The sequence below is a fragment of the Mandrillus leucophaeus genome, unplaced genomic scaffold (genome assembly GCF_000951045.1).
Source record: "Mandrillus leucophaeus isolate KB7577 unplaced genomic scaffold, Mleu.le_1.0 Scaffold676, whole genome shotgun sequence".
Lineage (NCBI taxonomy): Eukaryota > Metazoa > Chordata > Mammalia > Primates > Cercopithecidae > Mandrillus > Mandrillus leucophaeus.
This window is the reverse complement of record NW_012107319.1, coordinates 647,106-653,011: the sequence shown is the minus strand read 5'-3', so window position 1 is coordinate 653,011 and position 5,906 is coordinate 647,106. Positions and strand designations below refer to the sequence as shown.

General features: G+C 40.9%; 1 protein-coding gene across 1 annotated transcript in view; it reads left to right on the top strand.

Moving 5' to 3' along the window:
- The first annotated feature begins 553 nt into the window (after positions 1-553).
- COL21A1 (collagen, type XXI, alpha 1) overlaps positions 554-5,906 on the top strand; it is a 204,853-nt gene continuing 199,500 nt past the window's right edge. Inside the window, exon 1 of the mRNA XM_012002053.1 lies at positions 554-604. The gene's annotated coding sequence lies outside the window, so the exon portion shown is untranslated. The remainder of the gene's footprint in view (positions 605-5,906) is intronic.

Here is a 5,906-nt window from a genome sequence, read left to right as displayed (position 1 = left end):
GCAAGGAACATCAGTCCGCTGCAAACGGACCTTGATGCCCCAGAGGGGAGTTCTCCTTGGGCGAGGGAGGCAGGCCTCCTTCGATCAGTGCAGGCGATGCTCTGGCTTTGCCCGTGTTTGCCTCCTTTGGTGCTTGCCCTTTCAATGAGTTGCCTTTCCTGCTTTCCTGGCAGTCCCTTATTCTGCCTCTCTCCTCGCGCTTCCCTGGTCCTCCTCCACCCTCGTTTTCAATCCCCAATCGTGCATTTTCTGATGCTAGCAGGATTTGAACTGAGTGTTTCCACCAGGGCGACACTAGCAGTTCGCCCTTCAAGATCCAGATCCAAAATCCACCCTCTGGTCCTCGGCCAAGGAAAGGGGGCGGGTAGGGACCGCGAACCTTATCTCCCGGGCTCCGCCTCCAGGGGGCTGAGAACGAGTTTCTGAGCCTCTGCGCTCTGCACTGGCCGCTGCAGGGAGAACGGACTCCGGGCGGAGGGCTGCCAATCCGTTTCAGCTCAGGTCTTGCTCGGGTTGGGCTTGCCACTGCCTGAAACATACCTGTCCCCCTGGTGCAACGCTCAGCTGGCAGCGACGGCAACCCCGAGCCTGGATACCGCGCCAGGTAAGGAGACACCTCCTACTCCCCTCTCGCTGCCAGAATGACATCTCGGGGGGCCTCAGGGCTGGCCCTCCAGTGGCTGCAATTTGGCATTTTGGGTTTCCCGGGGGTGCCGTCTTCTTCCCGCGCCAAAGCAGTTGGTGAACCGTCCGGTGAATTCCGCGCCCAGGCTGGAGGCTGAGAAGTCAGGATTTGTCTTGCAAAGTTACTTCATGTTAATGAATCTTGGGAGGTTCTCCGGGTGCAGATTCCTGCCTTGGAGTGTTTGGCCTCTGAGTACGATAACGTGCGTTGATTTACTCCCCTGAGCTCAACCCCACCCTCTGCTTTTAGCTTCTTGGAAGGGTCTCCAGCATCCGTCCACACGTGGCGCTGAGCGCGCAGAGCTGTGGGTCTGGGGCTGTGTTGGGTGGACCAGAGGTTCCTTACGGTTGCTGCATTATGGACTTATTCCGGGACCTTTAAAAAAATCGATGCTTGAGCAGCAACCCAGACCAATTACTCAGAATCTCTGGGGATGGGACTTTGAGCATTAACATATTTTAAACTTTTCTCAGGTGATTCCAACGTGCAGTTGACTATAGAAAGCAGCGAACTACGGCAGTGATTCGCTGTGTGGCATCTGGCCAGCGGCCGCAAGCACCTGGTAACTTTGAGAAATACAAACAAAATCTAGGGCTCTAGCTCCGCCCTAGACCCACTGAACTTAAAACCTGAGGTTGGGGCCCAGAAACCTGTGTTTTAATGAGCCCTCCAGGTGACGCTAGTGCTTGCTGAAGGTTGAAAACTGTTGGGTTGGATCTTATTTAATCAGGGAAGACACCTGCAAATTTCCCTCCACCAAGGGAGGAGGCAACAGACCACTTTTCAGAAAAACTGTAGTTATTTATTAGTAGAGTTTTGCCCATATTTTTAAAAAAAGCATACTGGGCACTTTAAAAGATCTTATAAAGGGGAGACTTAACCATCACCGAATAATTTTTAAGCAGTAGAATTTGAATACTTGCTTTAGGAGAGAATAGGAATTTTTCCTTTTCTAAAAGTTGAAATGAAGCCAAGGAAGAAATATACATGAGTCTTCCAGCTGTAATAACAGGAATCTTTGACCCCTGATGGGATGTTCCTGGATCATCACTGTCATCAGTGCAGGTTACAGAACTCATATGCAGTATTTTTTCTTTTCCTAAAGCAGTTGAGGGTTTAAGGGATTCATGCCAATTCTCTTTAGTCAAAGGGAATTCAGTGTTGCAGGCCTCTGGATTATTGAAGTGGACCATTTTTTTTTCTTTTTATAGATATCTGAGATTTCAAAATTTTGGCTAAAATAGTTCCAGCTGTTTCTAAGCCATTAGTACAAAAATAGAATGACTTTGCAAATGGGCTTAAATGGATTAGAAATCTGACATTGGATAAGAAAATCTGGAATAGGCATGACTCCAATCCCAGCACATGTGTGCTGCAGTGAACACAGTGCTAACTCTACCAAGATTTTCTGTACAGAGAACATTTATTTTCCAAACTGCTTTTTTTCTGTGCCAATTTATGACTGAGGTATATAGACTTGTTAAGGGTTAGGTACTAAGCTTGCATTTAAAGAATTGGGGGAAATTTAGATAGTGCTTAGGAACAGGAACTTTGGTCTGAGGCAGACCTGGGTTCAAGACCTGCTCTTCTGCTTCTCTGTGCTCTTGGATAGTTGCATAGCTTCTCCGAGCCTCACTTTCCTCATCCGTGAAATGTGGGGCATACTAGTACACTTACCTCATAATTCACATTGTTGTCAGAGTTAAATGAAATAATGCTTCCAAAGTGCCTAGCATAGTAAGTTAAGTATTTGTTAGCTTAAAATACAAACTCATGTATACATACCATAAACCACATAATCCTCAAACACCTTAAAATAATATCTGTGTTGATACATGATTAGATTTTGTATTTAAATACCAACTGCACCCTTAGAAGGTGGCTATATGGACATCCTCAGATTATCCTTATAATTTTATTACATACTTTATGGAACTTTCTGGAAAAAAGTTTTAGATTAGCTTCAAATCAATAGCCTAGTTTTTCTTTAGTCACTGCAGTGAAGGATTTCACCTTCTGGTAGCCTTTATAATGTATTAACATTCATATTTAAATAGCCATAAAATCTGGTTCTTCAGAATACTTTTCTTTATAAAAGGAAATCCAAATAATGAGAGAGCATCTAAAAGTGGCATGGTGTAGTCTTCAGGAGAGCTAGTTTAGAAGTACTATCTGGTGTTTCGTAGGTTCTTAACAAGAGAATAAAGGAAACCCTATCCAGTTACATCATGGTTTGTTCAAGAAAATATAAGAGAAAGCAAAATGAGGACGCAGAGCATGGACAAGCCTAAACTGGCAAAAGGGGTAGGTGAGGTAATGAGTCCTTTTCTTTCTTAGCTGCAATAATTTCAAAATGCTTCAAGTCACACACGCATACAATCAATTCCTTTCACATTATTTGATTGGAACTGATCTCTATTATCCTCTTAGGACCAAGTAGATCTAGTGAAAAATATTTATGGTATTAATGCCAAAAAAGATGCCAAATTATTCCGTACTTTGAGATTAATTTCCATTCTCTTTTATTTTAGTGATAAGTTGAATAGTGTATTACTGAGAATGCCTTTTATGACTCATCTGGCATCTTTAAATGCAGGAGGTTGTAACCTGCCTATTACCAATCTTATATGACTTCTATAAGACTAAACATAAAGCAAGTTCCAGCATCTAAGCACGTAAGTCCTCCAGGAAATCAGATCTTCATTAGAATACTTTAAAAATTATAATTTAATGTTATTAAAATGATTAGAATTAGAATTTAATGTTATTAAACTAAATGTAATTACAATTTGTAATAACTAGGGTTTTCTATTTTTTTTTTTTTTTTTTTTTTGAGACGGAGTCTAGTGCTGTGGCTGGATCTCAGCTCACTGCAAGCTCCGCCTCCCGGGTTCCCGCCATTCTCCTGCCTCAGCCTCCCGAGTAGCTGGGACTACAGGCACCCGCCACCTCGCCCGGCTAGTTTTTTGTATTTTTTTAGTAGAGACGGAGTTTCACCGTGTTAGCCAGGATGGTCTCGATCTCCTGACCTCGTGATCCGCCCATCTCGGCCTCCCAAAGTGCTGGGATTACAGGCTTGAGCCACCGCTCCCGGCCTAGGGTTTTCTATTTGACTTACTGTGCAAAGAGGAGTAGCTGTGGGGATGAAAAAGGTCAGAGGCACACCTCTTGATGGGAAAAATGGAGATATATGGGAGCAAATTCAGACTCTAAGTAATCAAATGATGTGTTCTGGATAACTTAACTGAAAAGCTAAGAGAGTCTATGATGTTGCAATTCAGAGTGACAGATGTGGCAGCACTGCTTGCAGTGAATGGCCAACTAGGAATGATCAATATCGCAATGCCCCACAGTGACTTTATGATTCTCCTCTCATAGGCGTAGGGTCCAGAGCAGATATGATCATAAAGAAGTTGTGCTTGGTTTACATAACCTGGCTCACTTAGAAATATTTTGATGAGGGTTACCTGGCATTCATTTAGGTTCATTTTCAGGGCCCTCTTTGTTCCATAGTGGATGGTTCTACTATTAAGGTCAATCTTGAAACTGTTATGAGTAAAACCTATCACAGGAAATGGATATGTGTTTTTATTTTGTATTTACTATCGTTGGATTATATTTCTCAGCATGCAATGGTAATTCTTTAGTTTGCTTCATTACTATTCTTGTGAGAAACAAAGTTGAAACGTTTATTTCTGGTAAGTGGTCCAGTCTCATAGGAAGAAAAAGAACCATGAGACCAAATTCCTCAACTTTCTGCATAGACTCTTGGTTAAAGACAATGTGCTCTGCAGCCAGACTGCCTAGCCCTGAATCCTGACCTCATTACTGTCTAGTTGTTTGAACTTGGACAAGTTACATAATCACTTTTTGCTTCTGTTTCCTCATTGGTAAAATTGGGGTAGTAGAGCCTACCTCAGTAGAGCTGTTGTGAGGAGTAAATGAGTTAACATATGTAAAGTTCTTAAAACTGCCTGGTTCATAGTAAGTGCTATTATTTTACTTTGGGCCTTAATGAATGCTTTAAGCTGAGCTCTCTCTTCTGTTTTCACCTCTGAAAGTGAGATCCTAAAAGGAAATAGTAATTTGGGTTATTAATGTGGTGTTCATTTTATGATTTTTCTGTTTTATTTAGTGGGATAATTTGTCTCAGAATAAATGAAGTACTTAAAGTTTCTCAGAAAATAATATATAAAGAACAACGTTTTTATAAGGTCCCAATTGATACTGCTGTGGCTGGCCAGAGACCACACCTAGGGAATCACTGCTTTAACCCACTGGTTCCCAAACTTGACTGGACATTTGAATCACCTGAGAACAGTTTTTTAGACGTGTTCTGTGTTAGAATGTTTGAAATTTATTGTGAAAAGAGTAAAGTAATCATGTCATTTATAAAGAGAGTCCCTGGAACTTATCTACACACTAACTATTTCCATAGGATTCTCATGTACTCATAGAATTTTTAGAATGGTTAGGGATGTTAGAATTTGCTTAATATAAATGAGGGAACAGGTTTGGATATGTCACTCTCAGGGCTCATGAAGAGTTAGTGGTGGCACTGGATAACAATTCATATTTTTTGTATTCTACTTAGTACATTTTTCATTCAACTGTCTTGCATTCTGAAAAATCAGATAATGTTGACAAAGAGGTACATAATCCAGCTTACAGAATACCATTGGAATACTGTAGTTATACCTGTTCCACTTATCCCAGTTAAATTTCAGGGACATTTACTTAAAATATTTCTTTAATTAAAGAGCATTGAAAGCAATATGTTTACAATGCTAAGAAAATAAATCTGAAGTTACCGGTTGTGAAAAGGATAATTTTTTCACCTGTGCCACTTCAAATAATTCAATATAATTTTTTCTCCGTGTTTTTTCTTGGGCATTTTGGTTTTTACCCATGAAATACTCAGAGAGATCTTTGAAAATTTCGGGAAACATTGACAGTTTTCTGAAGTCCAAGCTTAGTGACCTTCTGGGAATCCTGCCAGATGCTTGTGTTTGATTCAGTGCTTAGTTTTTGTTTGGACTTGTCTTGTTTTCATCTAGGTCAATTTAGCCATGATTACAGTGTTATGCTACCCCTTAACTGTTTGTTTGTATACTCACTGGTGTCAAGAAGAAAAGACTAAGGACCAAGAAAGAAGTTTTTTTTTTTTTTTTTTTTTTTTTGGAGTCAAAGTAAAATGTTCTAGTGAAGTTTGAGCTTTTTA